An 18,899-nucleotide genomic window follows, 5' to 3' on the forward strand; every position below is an offset into this window, starting at 1 on the left:
CAGCACCAACCGCCTGACCTCCTGCTCCAACGTCAATGACGACGAGACACGCAAGGTCATGAACTCCATCCACTCAGGATCTCCATCAGACCCGTGGCCAAACCACGTATTCAACAAAGCAGATGCTGCCATCGCACCCAAACTACGGAAGGTCGTCAACATTTCCTTCGAAACAGCGACGTTCCCGGAAAGCTGGAAACATGCCGAAATCAACGGACCTCAAGAACTTCCGGCCCATCTCCCTGCTCCCGTCCCCGGCGAAGGTCATCGAGAAAATCGTCAACATGCAACTGGCCCGCCACCTGGAAGACAACAACATCTTAGACCCGTCCCAGTCCGGATTTAGACGCAACCACAGCACCGAGACAGCCATCATCCCGGCCACAGACGACATCAGGCACCAACTAGACAACGGCAAAACATCAGCCCTCATACTCCTGGACCTGTAAGCCGCCTTCGACACGGTCTGCCATCGCACTCTAAAGACACGCTTCCTAGAAGCCGGAATCCAAGAGAAGGCCCTTCACTGGACCACGTCCTTCCTCTCTGGCAGAACCCAGAGCGTCCGCCTCCCGCCCTTCTGATCCGAGGCCACCGACATCATCTGTGGCATCCCCCAGGGCTCATCCATCAGCCTGACGCTGTTCAATGTCTACATGGCCCCCCTCGCACAAGTGGCCCACCAGCACGACCTCAACATCATTTCCTACGCCGACAACACCCAGCTCATCCTCTCCCTCACCAAGGACCCGCACACCGCCAAAACCAACCTCCACGAGGGAATGAAGGCCGTCGCCAACTGGATGCGGAACAGCCGTCTGAAGCTGAACTCGGACCAGATGGAGGTACTCATCCTCGGACCCACCCCCTCAGCCTGGGACGAGTCCTGGTGGCCGACCACACTGGGAAAAGCACCGACACCCACCGACCATGCACGCAACCTAGGATTCATCCTCGACTCCTCCCTCTCCATGTCTAAACAGGTCGGCGCCGTCTCCTCCTCCTGCTGCTACAACACTCTCCGCATGCTCCGCAGTATCTACAAGCGGATCCCGACTGAAACAAGAAGAACGGTGACACAGGCCCTTGTCAGCAGCAGACTGGACTACGGCAACGCACTCTATGCAGGAATCCCAGCCAAACACCTACGACGACAACAACGCATCCAAAACGCCTCCGACCGACTGATCGTCAAGGTCCCCCACCGCAGCCACATCACCCCCCACCTGAGAGACTTACACTGGCTCACCGTCGAAAAGAGGATCACCTTCAAGCTCCTCACCCACGCACACAAAGCACTCCACAACGGCGGACCAGCCTACCTTAACAGCAGGCTCAGCTTCTATACCCCCACCCGCCAGCTCCGCCAGCCTCGCCCTCGCTGCTGTCCCCCGCATGCAACGAACAACCTCTGGTGGCAGATCCTTCTCCTACCTCACCGCCAAGACCTGGTACACCCTTTCTACCCACCTACGACAGATCCAGGACCTGCTCGCCTTCAGAAGACTCCTCAAGACCTGGCTCTTAGAGAGATAACGGCACTCACTCCCCTCAGCGCCTTGAGACCCTCACGGGTAAGTAGCGCGCTTTACAAGTACTTTGATTAATTGGAACAAGTGTGGTACCGCAAAGCCAGCCAGTGCAAACTTCCTTCAAAGACACATAACAAGTGTGGTACTGTGCAGCACCATTTAACACCTCACTTAGATACAACGATCAAGCTGGATTTTGTACAAGTGTAAAGAATAGCACTGGGGCGTATGCAAATTAGTTTGACTCCCTTCTTTGCAAGATTTAAACATACAAAACAGGTACCGTGCTGGGCAGGGGTACACGTTTCCCCTCACACACACATCTTTCTGGTCAGAACCAATACGAGCTTCCCTCACACACAGAACACAAACAGCATCTCCAGCAGCAGTACACACGTACACACACACACACACACACACGTACACACACGTACACACACACACACACACACACACACACACACACACACACACTCTCTGTAAGTTCCCCTTACATGAAGCACAGTTACAAAATGGTCATCAGCAGTGTAAGCGAAGAAATCTTCACATGCAAAACAGATATCACACTGGCAGCTGCATCTAAGCTTATATTAGGCACAGAATACCCAGAGTAACGCATAGAGGTGGGTGAGAAACTGAAGGATTGATGTAGAAGTTAGGCTCTGGTTCAGCTTGAGGTCCTCTTGAGCTCTCAAGCTCAAAATGAGCTGAGTTTTCTTGTTGCTTCTGCTGCTACCAAACACTCTAACCTTATGCACCAATATGAAAGACAAACCATTAAACTTTGATGTCAAACAGGAGCGAGAAAGGGATATCTAGTGGCTGAATTACACAGTATGAAACCAGAAAAGGTGGGATCAGTCCTGGCTTGGCACCTTGATCAAATTATGTGATCCATGGCAATTATTTTATCATGCGTTCTATTGCTTTTCATTATTGCCTATGAGAAACCCTTGAAACATGTGTGTATGTGCTATCTAAAAATCCTTCTTTGTGTTATGATTTAATAAACTATAATGTTACTCCATGTAAAATAAGAATATAGCTTACATAAAGGGTGCACATGACAACTAAGTTTACTAGTATTGTATTCTGGTGGGGGGACATGTATGTTTTTTTTATAAATCTGTTTATTGAAAAATCACAAAATAACAATACATTAAAAACATAAAAGGGAGCAATCGTCAGGAATATCACATCATGTAAAAAGAAATACATCACATGTATGACCATAAATGAAAAATAAACAATATAGATCCATAATAATATGAAGTTCTCAGGGGGACGCCCTACCCACATTTTAGGGGGCATCCTCAGCAAAGCGGGTACATAAAAGGCCTCTGTACTCATTCATTGGGCCCCATATTTTAGTCCATTTGTCTGGCAACCTCTACCTTCGTAGATCACCTTCTCAGCTTGCATACACCAGTCCATGTCTCCGGCCCAATCCGCTTGGCGAGGCATGACCCCCTCCCCACCCACCCCCTCCATGTTCTGCCAATGTTCCGTTTTGCTACAATACAGCCCAATGAGACCCACAGTTGTTCCGTGCGGCTAAGGTCAGTAGCATCCCAGATATTCAAAAGACAAAGCCTGGGAGAGGGTTCTGACACATTTGAGACATCATGAACAGAATCTCATTCCAGTAGTGCTGGAGAATCGGGCAGTCCCACCATTGATGTAGAAAAGTACCCAAAGCACCACAATCACGGGGGCAAAGTGGGGACGTTTTTAATCCCATCTTAACTAAAGCAGTGGAGGTATAATAGGCTCTGTGTAGTATTTTTTTAGTAATATACATTTATATCGGGATCCGATAGCCACCTTCCTGGGGGATGCTAAGGCCTCCCTCCAGTCCTCGTCCGGCAATTCCCCTATGTCATCCACCCATTTCAGTCGGATTTTGTCAAGCAGTTCTGGCAGGTCGTTTAATATCTTGTGGTAAGTTAAGGAAATAGCCTTATCCGGGAGATAGTCGTCCAGGAGCCTGTCCTCTAAAGGTGAGGAGACGGAGAGATCACAACTGCATTATTAGCAATGGCCTTCGCATAGAAGCATAGGTTGCTGCATTATGTGCTACGACTGCTCCATTTTGAAACAGGGCTAGTGCATTTTGTGCTTGGTTTGGTGCAGTAAATGCCAAAGGTGGTGTTTAGTGTGTTGCAGCTGGTTTACTTTGTGCCTGTGGTGGAGCTCTAAGTGCCAGTATTGTTGCAGGAGGTGCAAAGGCTGCTTCATCATGTGTCATAGATGGCATTTACTAAAGCACGGCTCATGTCCTATGGGCCTGTGTTACTGCATTAGGTGGTAGTTACTGCACTGACTGCCACTGCCAGCACACTGTGTGACAGCGCTGGTGTACTGTGTGGCAGGGCAGCTGCATTGTGTGGAAGGGCTAGTGCTGGGTGTTGCAGGGCTGGCTCTTGACGTCTTCCACCCCCACCCCTTGAACTGACAATGCTACATCTAGGTCTGGAGCCTACACCATTCCTAGGCATGCATAGAGTAGAGAAGATGACCAACTTTTTAGCGTTTTTTCTTGTCTGTTATTGCTGGGCCAGTCTGAGCCTGGCAATGTAGATCGATCAAGGCCCATCATCCGCTGTGCCTGCTGTAACCCGTACGCTTCAATCTTGCTGTGCCCACTCTGTGCTAACATAAGTAATGGGACAGCGCTCTTCTCCCGAGGGACAAGTGAATGGTGAAATCTCTGGCAAGGCGGAAACAGAGCTGTTATAAACCTATGTCTGCTGTTTTCTGGCAACCATTGAAGCGTGCAATAGCAAGCTTGATCTCAAGGCAGGGTCATAGCCCGCTCCCAGCAGACTGGACTGTTCCACTTGATAGATAGTAATTTTCCTGTTGCAGAATGTTCTAATGATGTTATGAATATGTTAGCCTAATGTGTCTAACCAATATGCAGTTACAGCTTATTATTCATGTGCTGCAACCCACTGAGCTATTTTTGTAATATGCAAGCTTCAACTTCTCTCATAAGAGAGAGAGGCTTGTCTATGGCAGAGAGAGAGAGTTCTGATGCTGACATTTGCTCTGCATCTCCAATGTCTCATGGTACAGTTTTCCCCCTCACTTATCAGCAGAAAATCCCTGGTTTCAGCATCTCTCGCCTTGGGTATTTTTCTTGCAGAAATGTTTCCATGCTCTGGAGAAGCAGAGTCTCGGCTCTGTGGCCTTGAGAGAGAATGTTTCTTTTGCCGGTGCAGAAGCTTCTTGTGTGAGGCTATTGTTCGCCCTCTGCTGAGCCCAGTACTTTTCCAGTCTGGGTGTGTCTTTACCCTGCCATGCTATGTTATAATGTATTGTCCTGATGGGATGGGTCAGTCCTCTCGGTGCACTCCCTGGGGTGTAGACCTGACGGGGCCCATCTGCAGATGAATCTTATGGCCTAATAAATATATTTCTAATTCTTCTCCACTGTTCGGCTGGCTTATTATATGAGAATGATAGATGAGTGAGGTAAGTCGCTGAGACCGGTGTGTCTCTGGTGATTGGAGGAGCTGGTGTGCTCCTGGGGCTAGTGTGGCCTGGGGAACTCAGAGTGCAAGTGGCACTCTGACAGACTATTGGTGATGGGGGTATTGGATGGATGTCTGTTTTAGAGCATCCGACCGGGTGGTACTGAGACTGGAGTGTGGCTCATCATGGTTAAATACTGGGAAAGGACCCAAACCCCTAGTGTGAGTGGTTTGATGGAAGAGTCCCAGATCTTCCGGGGTAAAGTGCGCAACGGTCTGTAGTGCCGCCCATGGTGGCGGATGTGTCCTCCAACCTCAGAACAGTTAGTGTACTGTTCGGTCTGCGGTAGGGTCCAGGCTCCCCAGGACTTGGTCGACGGGCCTTGTCCCATTATGGTAACACGTGTTTGGCAGGGACTCAATGCATAGGACGTGCGTGTGCTTGTGGGTGTGCGGTTGTAAGTGGTTGTGTGTGGAGATAGTTGCTTGGTTCTTTTGTGTCTGGGTATGTGTGGGTTCTTTGGCGGTGTCTGATTGAGTGAGCTTGGTGGTGTTTGATTGAGTGTGCAAGATGCTGCGTTTCAGTAAGTTGCGATGTTTTGGTTGTTGCTGCAGTTCAACTGATATCAGAATTGGCCAAAAGCCAACCCGCTCCTGTAGAAGACTCTTTGAATTTTGAGATGTATGTGAATATGGATTTATCCCGATTTTGTTTAATATTTTTGATGCAGCGAAGATAGATTACTTGCAGGAGAGATTGTTTGCTAGGCACAGCTGTCAGAGCATGTTTGATTCCCTAAAGTTGTGGCAGAAAGAGGTTCAGCAAAGACAGATGAGAGGATAGCCCAGAATATGGACAGATCAAAAGTTTAGTTTTAAAGGAAGACAAAATGTGTACATTTGGAATTTGCAAGTTGTTCCCATTTGCAGTTTCTTTTAATAGCTCAGTGAGCCAATGTGAGCAGTGATTAAGAGGATGGGGTATGTATTTCATGTAATATGTTTGATTTGGTTATAATTGGTTTGGTTTGTGAGCAGTCTGTGGGCTGCCTTTTGTTTGTGTAAATGTTTGTTTGAATGAAGTGAGTGCGTCTTGTTGCATGAGTTAGATTGTCTGGTCCTTGTGAGCTACCTGAGATGGTTGTGCCTGACTCTCAGAAAAGAAAAGAATGAGAAAAAAAACACTGTGGCCTTTAAAAAAAATAAAAATAAAATGTGTTTGGAACTTATTTAATTTGGTTTCTTTCATCCCCTTAATTTGTGAACAGTAGAAGATGAAGAAAAGAATAAGGATTTGATTACCAGTAATTAGAATGTATATTAATAGAATGTAGAAAGAGTGTAAAGTTAGAAAGAAGTGAAAAAAAAAGAAAAAAAAAAAGAGAAATGTATTTTTTAAAATAGGGTTAAATATTGCATGTTAGAAAGAGTTAGGAAGGCTTATTGGCTTTGTCAGCGCCAGAACGAGGAGGGCAGAGCGCGAGGCAGATTTTGGCCTTGGTGGAGGGCCAGAAAGGCTGGAAGGCTGGCTAGCAGCCCAGAAATCTTAGCTCTTGGAAGGCTGTGAGAGATGCATTTCTGAACAGCAAAAGTGGGCCTCAAAAGGGGGTGGAGAGCAGGAGTTGCTTAGTTGGTTTTAAACATGACCTGTTGAGTGGATGTGTTTCAGTCCACAATGATAAAAAAAAGGGTTGTAGAGCTCTGGGCTGGTAAGGTTTAGAATAACAGTGTGTGAATTTTTATTCCGTTCTGGAAGATTATGTAGAATGGAAATATAGATGCTTGCAGATGCAGAGCAGGTGTGACATTGGTGTTATCAGCACCATTCCAATGGGTTCGCAGAGCACAGGCAGCAGATTGTGAGGGGGGGGGCTAGGAGGCTCAGCTCTTCGCACAGACAGGCAGAGATACACAGTCGGAGCCATGTGAATTATGAATTTGGAGCGAGTCTGCATAATGATGAGTGCAAACTGCTGCTGGTTCAGACTAAAGTATAATGCAGTTGTTCAGAACACACGTGATTTAGTATTAGGAACAAAATTATGAATAACTTTCAACAGATTATTGTATTTGGACATAGAGAATTACACTTTACAATGGCCTAGTCTGAGAAAAGATGGATTGTTTTGAGAAAAATTAATTTACTAAATATGTTAGTGAGCGTTTCAGATGCAATAGTTTAAGCACATGTTACTCCTATTGTTTGAATAGTATTCAGAATAAGTGACTGATTTGTGTGCAGTTTAACACCTTGGATGCTAAGGCAATTCCCGCTGGGTGCTGAAGATCTTCATTTCCCATTGTTCATGACAAGGTCAGCTCGTCATAAGCACAGCTCTAGTGTACTGTATGACGAGCTGACCTTGTCATTAGCATGGAAGTGGTTAAAGGCACAGAGAAAAAGAGATTTATTGGTTGTATGTTGTGTCCATTTTGTTGTTATTTGTTTGTTTCACTGTTGGTCCATGTCATAGTATAGAAGCTTTCTATTTAAATAATTATTGAGTTGGGGGTCTCTGATTGGCATACTGATTAGTGACTTTGCTAGTGGATCCCTAGTGGAGAGTACTGATTATGCGAGGGTAGGTAAATACATAGCGCCTATTAGGTAAAGGCTATTGATTGTGTTGCTCACAGGAGCGGCCTGATGGGAATGTATATATGTGTGTAACAGTATTTGTATGCAGTTTGTCCATGGGACACCATTGCAGTGGGCCCAGTGCCCCACCCGCTGAGTGGAGGTGCAGAGTGCGTGTTTTGTGCAAATGTCTGCTAGTGTGCACTGGAGTATTTAGTATGCTCTGGGGGTGAGAATATACCTTTGGCAACAGGATTAAATGTAGTGAGATGGCGCCCTTTTTGTTTAAAGATGAGAAATTGCATTAGTTATAAAACGGTCCATTTAGACAAGTGAAAGATGTGAAAAATAAATGTATATCTCTTTCCCTTTTTGATGCTGCATTAAATGTCATTACAAGATTGTCACGTGATTTTCAATGTTGCTAAATGTTTTATCTTTTTGGCTGATGGTCATGGGCGTCCGCAGAACTTTTTCCAGGGGGGGGCAAAAAGTTAATGTCTCCCCCTGTTTTTCTGACTGCTTTCTCCATTCTCAGACCAGACACCTGCAACTGTGCGTCTTCTCAACTCATAGATGGGTAGAAACTAGACGCACACCAAACTGAAAGTGCGCCCATCCCATACTTGATACAATCAGTTGCCTACAAACCTGGATATCCCCACAGCTGAACACAGGCATAATAACGGTTGAAATGGCAAAACCCACAACCCACAGCAGCGAAACAGATCAGTTCCTTGCAAAACGCGACGTACATACAACCTACTGCGAGGTAAGGAACCATCAGAACTGTACTTGCACAATGCCCAGAGATGTACCTAGACCAGTCACAAACAGTACTGGTGCCATAAGAAACAGAACTGAATACAATCAACCATAAAGGTCACTCTCCTACAAAATTGGGTCAGCACGCAAATCATGCCACAGCAAGTTTCTCGACAGTCACCTGAAGCCCGCAGGCAGGCAATGGACCATCCACCACCCTTTCATAGATGAATCACAGTCCACCTGCCTGCCAGATTCCACAGCTGTCACTGAGCTCCAGGGGTATTGGTCACTTATCTCCCATCCTGTGTAACCGACATGTGTACCTCCTGCTGTGCCAGCGATCATTGTGTATAAAGACTTGCAGCCCTATGAACAACAGCCCCACCACCCCACTCTCTGTGCACTAATTCTCCTCAGCCGCCCCTGGCCGCATGAGTGCCCACTCTTGCCTCCCCAGGCTGCACCGCAGGAGGCTATACCCCCCCCTCAAGTACCAGCAAGAAACCCGGCGTTCCGCCATAGTGAAGGCAGTCCGCGTGTGTGCCTGGCAGGGGCAGAGAGCCAGCCATGCTTGCCTGCCGTGTCCTGGCCTGGGCAGGGAATCGAGCGTAAATGTGGTGAAAGCAGCGGGTATAGGCAGCAGGTATAGACCTAGGCGAGGGATGCGGAACTAACTGAGGATGTAGGTGGGACCCATAGACAAGCCTGTAGGGTGTAGATAACCACGTGGGAGGCAGGTTCACGGAACTTGCAGCCCTCGGCCAGAATGCTGGCTTTGAACAAGTGTCATGTCATTGCCGGGTTTAACCCTCTTCTCGGTTCCATGCCTGCACCTTCGTCCCCTGTCCATGCCTGTTAGCCTGGCGCTGAAACGACTTCCACGTCTGAAATCCCACCCACACGGCATCCCCGCCTCCCACGCTCTGACTGGCACTGCCAGCCCAGCGATTGACCACCTCTTCAGACCAGGCCTACCTCACCGAGTCTGGTCTCCTTATGGGGCCTTTTCCTCTGGACGAATACAATATTCTAAATAGAGTATTGTGTTCTCATGAAAACCCATACAAGCGCAAAAGAATTATATGAATGGGGATTAATTGCTTTGGGGGAGAAGGTATGCCAACAATTGACTAAATTATATATATATTTTTGCTATACCGCTGTCTGTTACCTTTCAGTTACTTCATGAGGAAAATTAGTCATTTGCATGTTCTCCCAATGTAATCTGAGCAGAACTCAGCAATGAAATATATGCCTATGTGTAATGCTGAATCCTACAGAAATGTAAAAATATTAAGAAAAAACGTCTCAGCCACCACATGGTGGCATGCTTCAAGTTCATCATTATTTTTTAAAGAGTATTCTTACTGAAGAGCAAGGCCTCCACAGAGCAACTGGCGGGAAATATGGAAGCCCTCTAAATGGAAAAAGAGACCAAGGGCCTCATTTATGAGGCCTTGCGTCACTTTTACGCCGCCGGTACGTCACTTTTTGTGACGCACCAGTGGCGTAAAAAATGCACCTTGTTGCGCCATATTTACAAAGTGACGCATCTAGGTAGATGCGTCACTTTTTAAACCCCTGCGCCACATTATACCTGCGCCAGGTATAATGTATGCAAGGGGGGCGTATTGACGCAAGGAAGGGTCGTAAAAGTGACGCAGTGCATCTATGTGATTTCACTGCGTCACTTTTAGGACGCTGTTGCGTCAAAATCTTGCGCCTGCCTCACAGCAGCCGTAAGACTGACGCAGGCCCTTTCAGGACGCATTGCTGGAGTTGCGTCACTTTTGTGACACACTCCAGCAATGCGTCACTTTTGCGCTTACAGATACGTCAGAAATACTGACTTATCTGTAACTCCTTGCGACATGATGCGTCATACATTAAATATGACGCATCAGGAATGTCGCAAGGAGTGCGCACTGAGAAGTGACGCATCGCTGCTTTCACGCAGCGATGCGTCATTTCTCATAAATGAGGCCCCAAGCGCTCAAGGGATACGTGACATCACCAACAGCAGCGCTCCCAGTTTGTTCTTAATATCTAACAGCCCGTGCCGCACCAGTAGTACGGCCCATGGTACAGCGGCCGGCACGGGTCTCATTATTTTTGGTAACATCACACTCCAGCAGCCCAGTGGGTCACTGGGCCGCTGGAGTGCCAGCGTTACAAAAAAGAATGGCGCCCAGCCGCAGCCCACACCACTCCACAGCAGTGCCGGTACCAGTTCGGCAGGAACAGAACAGGGGGACCCTACTCACGAAGGAACCAGGGTAAGTATTCATAAAGGAAAACAGTGATTCCTGTGGACTAATAAAATCAATATTGATAACAGTGAGGGAATTTGCAATATGAGGGCTGGATTGAGGCCAGAGGAGGAATAAAACATATATACCGATGTTCCAGTATTTGACAGTTGTATCTTTATATTTCAAACATAAAAAGGAATAAATACATAGGAAAGATCAAAAAAATATATGTGCGTAGTGTCTCAAGTGAACGCAGGAACCTAGAACAATAGTGAAAATTGTGACAGGTGTTCCTAAGGTTTCCAAATTTCAAAACAAGTCGACCATTAACAAGTATACACAGTGTGAACAGCAGCCCTATACAATGATAAGCACAGTGTAATGGTTCGCTTTCTTTTTGTGTCGACGACGTTCGACACTATTAGTTGTGGGGTCTCATCAGGACCTACAAATGTAGGGACATCTTGGAGTTCGATTGCGCAGCCGTGCAAAAGCTGTGTGCCACACGTGGTGAAAGAAAGAGAAATACTCACAATGGGAGCCAATGGTGAGTAGTGGAGGCTGGCAATCTGTGGGTATTCGGCCTTGTAGAGTGTTTGAATCAACACTTCCCTGATGGGTGATAAATTATGGGGTATTCATAATAACACCATCAGCGGGACGATCCTCTGCGTGAAGACCAGAGCAGCGCGAGTCTGGTTTGTGTACAGGTCAAATTACCTTTATACAAAGCAGACTCACACTCCACTGTTTTCCTTTATAGGCACCAGTACGGCCAGCACCTCACCGGAGATCCAGGGGGGGGCAAGCGCCCCCCCTTGCCCCCCCCTGCGGACGCCCATGCTGATGGTTAAAAGAGGTTAGATCTGTTTCTTGTCTAAAACAGCAGACAGGGTTTTCAGAACGGAAAGTGAACAGTTAGTATATATAGGGTGATGATAGATAATATATATGAACAGGTGTGAATGAGCTCCAAGGATAGGTTTTAAGGTAAGTATTTGTAGAAGGTATTTTTACTAAATGGTTGCCTTTTTGTCCAATGTTTTGTGTGTTGTTGTTTTTTTTGTGGTTTGATTTGTTTTGTTTCAGTGCAATGGGAAATATTTTTATCTGTGTGTTGCGGTGAGTATTGATGCAGCGTTGTGCTAGACAGATTAAGTGTGCACTGACACCGCATGATGCATGACATGCATGAGAAAAATATAGTCCTTTGAGTAACTAATATTGTGTTTTCCTTTTGTGGCCTTTGTGTTTGGTATATGTATTGATGCGTATTATTTAATGTTATACGCATGTACCTATATTGTGTGTTTTATGTTTTCTTTGGCTTATTGTGCATTGCTTGTTCTGTTCTGGTGGTAGGTATGCTGATAGATCTTAAGCCTGACAAATTAAGCAGGCCAGCATGCTGGGTTTTGGGCCGCAGGCTCACTGTGCATGAAATGCATGGCATCGTGTTGTGTGTCACAGCTCATTTACATGTGTTACTGTGGTTTGTCTATGCTTTCTGTGCTTAGCACGGCAAGTATACCTGCTGCCTTGGTATGCTTGTTTTTATTTTATGTATGTTTCTGTTTTGTATTGTTTTGACAATTCTATTTTTGATACTAGTACAAGCTCCTCTGTGGGGAATTTGTTCTGGTCCCTAAATTCCACAGACAACACTTCAGCAGTGTATGTCTATTTGGTCAAATGGTATAGATGAGAAATGCAAGAGTTCTACGGTGTACTCATGGTGTTGAGTCACAACCCTGACCACCACCTAAGTAATTTTTGTTCTTTTATAGATTTTCCTTTTGCCGCCATTTCCCTAATGAATGTCGCATAGTGCCTAGTTATGGGGGACTTTAGCTGTGTCCCAGTCCCATTTCCTTTTCCTTACTCCTTCATGGGAATAAAAGGCCTCAAAAAGAAATAGCGTGTTTTGTAATAGATAAATAACTATAATGAATTTTCCTTAGTAACATTGTATTAGATATTAATAGGCACACCAATCATTTTGTGGCAATGACATTTGTACATGTACTAAAAGGCGTTCTAGCCCTCTCAAAAGTGCTATGTATCTCCTAGAATTTTGTTTACGCTCAGTGCTACACCCGGGGGTTGATGGTGTTGACTGAAGTGAAATATGTTTCAGATTTCCTCCTGTCAAACTGGGGGAGGAGGCTAGCTCCCCGCTGGAAGCTAGCTCCCCGCTAGCTCTCTTATAAATTAAAATTAGGTAACATGTATATTGCTCCCTCCTCTTCTCAAATTTTTATTAGCCTGTCCTGCTTTGATCTAAAAGGGGAATTAGATGTGGGTAGTTTTGTTCTACAAGTGTTGGGTGATAATACCATTATTGTAGTCTTGCAAGTACATTGCTAGTTCTTTATTAGATAGTCTGTGAAAATAAACTGATAGTCTTTATTAGAGGATTATTTTAATTGGATAGGGATGAAAGGGATGAAAGGGCTGGTAGCCCCAGACTAGTGTTTCCTTATTTGACCTTTGAAGGGAACAATAGGTCGGTACTTTTGTACTTTTTTGTTGTTGTTTTGCTTCACATTCCTAGGTAACAACATCATTATTGTGCAGCACTAAGTAAAGGTGCGCAAGTCTCTTATCAGTTAGCCTGTATAGTTGAGCTGACAATCCCTATTAGAGCTGGTGAACAGGTTTTCCCCTAAACAAAATGTTACATGGTCTAAATAGTGAGAAAGGTGAAAGATGCTTGTGTGATCCTCAGCAAAATATTTTTTAGAAATTAAAGCGTTGTAGAAGTTAGTTTCCTGCTGCACCTATAATATGTGAGCATGGTCATGAGCAAAAATATAGTTGTTTTGAGTAAGAAAAAGAATATTAGAAGTGTTTGAAGTTTTGCACAACATTGAAGGTTCACAAAGTAGATGCTGTGTGCTCGCTATAGGAATAGCGGTTTGACCTTCCCTTTTTGCTGTTTCTCAAGTGCAAATACGGGAATACAACATGTCTGTTTTGTTTTATTTTTTCTCTTCTCTTAGAATTCAGTAAATGCATACGTCCGTCCACAGGTAATACAGCGAAAAGACAGATATGTAATGTATTACCTATTGTCAGTGCACACATTTATTGATGGGCCTGGGAGGTGTTCACCTTCAAATTGACATTGGTAGAGCGATATGAAAGTACAGAATAGACCTCATTTGGTTTCTTTGAAATTGAATTTTATTCATATGCTTTGACTAAAGATCTCCGTTCTGTTCATCAGCAGGTAGCAGACACCCTGAAGCCACTGCCGGAGGGGAAGGACCCACCATACAACCGTGGGAATTGGGTTGTCATCAAGAAGTACCAGCGGAAGTCCTGCTTGGATCCAAGGTGGTCAGAGCCGAGGCAAGTGCTCCTCACCATCCGCACCGCACTCGGATCCAGGGCCGCAAGGCACGTTCCCCTGCCACTGCCATATGACGAATGGGTGAGAAACGGCATCGCTGACGACGAAAGTGAAGAAGTTCCTCGGTACATACCCTTCTCGGATGCTTTGCTGAGGGGTGAGGAGCCGGATCAAAGAGCAAAGAGGCCAGCTCTGATTGCAAGTGGTGAGGCCTCTCCTGATCACAGTGAGCAAACGTCTGCCCCCATTCTGTTCACAGATCCAGAGGTGCGAGGGAGCACTCGTTATAATCTGCGGCCCAGGAAAGGAAGGAAAGAGAACAGAGCACTGGAAGAAGGACTGAGATAGGGATTAGAGGAGAACAGTGCTGAAGAATAGTTAAGTGTTAGGGATGGACTGCTGGTAAGAGCCCTGGTGCACTGTCGAGACATTGTCTAATGGGACACTAGGATTGCGCCTGGGCCCGGATTTAGTGCTCCTAAGTTGCAACAGCTGTGCGACTCCGTCGTGGGATTAGGGAACAAACAATAGAAGCCTGCCTGTGAGGCTATAACGGACACAGGGAGAAGATCCCTTCTGAGGGTGAAGAACCCCCTGGCTGGCTTCAGTGTGCCTGTGACTGTTTTAGTACCTTTTTTAGTTTTGTTTTGGACTTTTAGCTAGGAAAACGAGTCCCTTTGAATGTTCCTATTCCCAAGGAGGAGCAGCCTCTGCGGCTCCTTGTCCAGATGTCCCTGATCTCATTTGGTTCTCATGGTCTACAATGTAATATTGTGTTTGTTTATATCCTAACTATTGCTTTCATATTTCTCTTTAGAGAATTAGTTTCTTGTTGCTTGGCGCATACCCTCATGGGTATTATTCCAACGCCACCTGAGAATGTCATTGGTACCCTAGCTCCTCACGAAGAGGAGCACTGGGAAGTTCATTAGGATGATGTAGTATTCAAATGTTACACCAGACACATGTTATTTATAGTACTGCAAATTATTGGGTGTGTGGGTCATTGCCTTCATACACACACAGGGGTGGAAAACTGTTGCTTGTATTCTTGCCCTATGGAAGTAGCTGTGAGGGTTAGTATACTCTGAGTAGTTTAGTAAAAAACATTTCTCAGCCCGATAAAGATCTATTTCCTGGATGTTAGATATAGGTCCTCGCTGATAATGCGAGTGAGCCCTCAGTATAGAATTCAATAGGGTGTTTTCCCTGATAATGACCATTTGATATTATTTGCATTAATTCCTGCTCATGACTTAAACTGTGATGTATTTTTTAAGTAGTCCAATCATGACATAGTGTTATAGAGAAATGGTACCCGAGAACATATGCTTAGATTAGTCAAAAGGGAGGGTGCCTCACACCCAGAGAATAATTATTGTCTTAGTAGGTATTGCAGGGGTTGTTCTTTTACTTGTTGCCTGTGCATTTCCTGCCCTATAGTATGCTGCACTACTTCTGTGATCATGCTCATCCTAGTATTTCATTTCCCGATACCAGATATCTTTTATGATGATATACTCTTGGTTATTCTTGTGTTTTTATTGTTTCCCTTTGATTGATGAGTGATGCCTTTAGAATTGTATAGACCTTACCTTAAGCAATAAAGGCTGCACTTATGTTAGCCACAATAGGCTAAAAGGAGGGTCTGATAGATAGTAATTTTCCTGTTGCAGAATGTTCTAATGATGTTATGAATATGTTAGCCTAGTGTGTCTAACCAATATGCAGTTACAGCTTATTATTCATGTGCTGCAACCCACTGAGCTATTTTTGTAATATGCAAGCTTCAACTTCTCTCATAAGACAGAGAGGCTTGTCTATGGCAGAGAGAGAGACTTCTGATGCTGACATTTGCTCTGCAGCTCCAATGTCTCATGGTACAGTTTCCCCCCCTCCCTTACGAGCAGAAAATCCCTGGTTTCAGCATGTCTCGCCTTGGGTATTTTTCTTGCAGAAATGTTTCCATGCTCTGAAGAAGCCGAGTCTCGGCTCCGTGGTCTTGAGAGAGAATGTTTCTTTTGCCGGTGCAGAAGCTTCTTGTGTGAGGCTATTGTTCGCCCTCTGCTGAGCCCAGTACTTTTCCAGTCTGGGCGTGTCTTTACCCTGCCATGCTATGTTATAATGTATTGTCCTGATGGGATGGGTCAGTCCTCTCGGTGCACTCCTTGGGGTGTAGACCTGACGGGGCCCATCTGCAGATGAATCTTATGGCCTAATAAATATATTTCTAATTCTTCTCCACTGTTCGGCTGGCTTATTATATGAGCATGATAGATGAGTGAGGTAAGTCGCTCAGGTGGATTTGAGCCACGCTTATCACACTGGGGGTCCCAGTCAAATGATGTCACTGTAAAGGATTATTTGCATCAGATCAAGGGGTCCTGCACCCTATCAATGGCTGGGGAGTTTTTACCACAAATTAAGTCGCATGCCCCGGCAGTTTCTTGTAGCGTGCTGAACCATTCAGTTTAGCAGGCTTCTCTAACGAGTAGCTCGTGAGCTACCAGTAGCCTTCCAGCTACCTGTAAATAGCTCTCCTGTGTGAAGCCCAGGTCATTGTACCCGATCAAGCTGACTGATGCGGCTTGTTCTGAATCTACATGCAGAGCACTGTCCTGCTTTTCTAATCTTCTACCGAGAGAAACTCCCAGTGCATTGTCACTGTTAATCCACAAAGGGATTCTACAATTCTACGGCTGTGGCGTAAAATGAATTGAGCTCCTCTGGCCTACCTACATACCCCATTGGATTGACAGCCTGTCCTCACATTGAGTACCCGGACGGGTCCTCATGTGAGTAAATCCTTTTCCTCTATTCTTCACGTGTGGCACACCATTTTCACAAGGCTGCGCAATCAAATTCAGATGTCCCTTCATCAATAGTCCTGAAGAGACCCCATATTATTTTGAGGGTCGAAACGGCGTCGACAAACAGAAGAAGCGAACCATTTTCCCAGCACATATCATTGTATGTAGCCGCTGTTCACATGGAATTATTTTGATAATGGTCGACTTGTACAAACGGTGGAAACCTTGTATATAATGTTCACATTGTCACTTAGGTTTAGTATCCCTTTGTCACTTAGGACACTATGCACAAATGTTGTTTTGATGCATAATGCTTACTCCTAAATTTATTGTTTAAAAAATCCATAAAATATACTACACTGGATATTTTATGGTTCCTCGCGCTCTGCCGTTATCTAACCCCCTATATTACGATTGTGCTTATGTATCATAACCTCATAGTATATCATTCCACAGGAACCACTGTTTTTCCTATCCATCTATGACTGGAGCCCACACCATTCCATGTATAGGGTAGAGAAAATTACCAACTTTGTAGGGATTTTTGTGTGTTTTTGCTGGGCCAGTCTGAGCCTGGCAATCTAGATTGATCAAGGCCCATCACCCTCTTTGCCTGCAGTAACACATACGCTTCAATCTTGCTGTCTCCACAAATAATGGGACAGTGCTCTTCTCTATAGGGACAGGTCAACGGTGAAATCTCAGGCAAGGCGGAAACAGAGCTGTTATAAACCCATGTCTACTGTTGTCTGGCAGCCATTGAAACCTGCAGTACACAGCTTGACCTCGAGGTAGGGTCATGGGCCCCTCCCAGCAGACTGGACTGTTCCACTGGGGGTCCCAGTCAAATGATGTCACTGTAAAGGATTATTTGCATCAGATCAAGGGGCCCTGCACCCTTCCAATGGCTGGGGAGTTTTTACCACAAATTCAATTATGTCGCATGCCCCGGCAGTTTCTTGCAGCGTGCTGAACCATTCAGTTTAGCAGGCTTCTCCAACGAGTAGCTCCTGAGCTACCGGTAGCCTTCCAGCTACCTGTAAATAGCTCTCCTGTGTGCATCCCAGCGAACTAAATTAGAAACGTTAGCTTGTTAAATTCTAATGTAAGCTTGTCTTATGTGGTTACTTGTATGGTTACTGTTACTTCTCTAATATTATTAGTAGCTCAGGAGGATTTCATTGAGCATAAGTAGCTCTTTTTAGAGAAAAGGTAGAGAGATCCCTTAAGGTAAGTTAAGTAGCGCTCATTTTTCCTCCAGCCTGCAGATCTCGCACACATGCTCACTAAAAACAGAGCGGCCCTTTTCTGGCCCCATCGTTGCCTACTGCTTTTCCTGAAAGCTCCATTAAAATCCTGCTGTTCCACTGTCTAGTAGTTTCCACTTTTGTTCTATGTAGCTCTACATTTTAGTGCTCCATGTCCCTTATTACATCAATTCTCATTCCTGCTGTACTTCAATTTAAATGCAGCTTTCTGTACCTTCACAGTTAGTTTGCTAGTTCGGTGTGCATTCACTAATGCAGGTCATAGATTCCTGACTGCTCATGTTCTTAGTGTTACACTTTTCTAGCTCATACCCACCTTCGCTCCATATTTTTTGGTCGAGCATGGGGCTCTGTGAGGCATTCTGTATTTGAGTATGGACTTGAAGCCCCGCCCATATTTATCATTGGTTTGTGTCATTGCCCTTCGACATCCTAGCTTGATTCGTTAATAGGCTTGTTATTCCCTCCTTAATACCTCCTTGTCTTCATTTATAACCTCCCATGAGGACTGTCCCTTTATCTTCATTTGTTACATTGTACGTCTTATTTAGTCTGTCAGCACTATTTTCTTTAATGAGTTTCACCTATTGCAGGCATGACATGCTTTCCAGCAACATTCAGCGCATCATGCGCACTTTCACTTTCCAAGCTGCCCGGGACTATGGCCTCTTCTTTGAAATGCAATAGGTCTCATATTTACAAGAGTTTGAGCCTTTGGCATTGTAAAAAACAATGCCTTTTATTCATGTGTTAATTGTCAAAACAGATAAATAAACGGCATTGTCACGTACAATGCCAATAGTTAAACTCCCGCAAATGCGAGACCTATTTTATTGAAAATGCTTGTTGTATTTTAGCCC

General features: G+C 45.2%; 1 protein-coding gene across 2 annotated transcripts in view; it reads right to left on the reverse strand.

Moving 5' to 3' along the window:
- Nucleotides 1-18,899, reverse strand: part of SPECC1 (sperm antigen with calponin homology and coiled-coil domains 1) — a 1,365,024-nt gene that overhangs the window by 621,478 nt on the left and 724,647 nt on the right. The gene's annotated exons all lie outside the window — the stretch shown is intronic.

The sequence above is a fragment of the Lissotriton helveticus genome, chromosome 3_1 (genome assembly GCF_964261635.1).
Source record: "Lissotriton helveticus chromosome 3_1, aLisHel1.1, whole genome shotgun sequence".
NCBI lineage: Eukaryota > Metazoa > Chordata > Amphibia > Caudata > Salamandridae > Lissotriton > Lissotriton helveticus.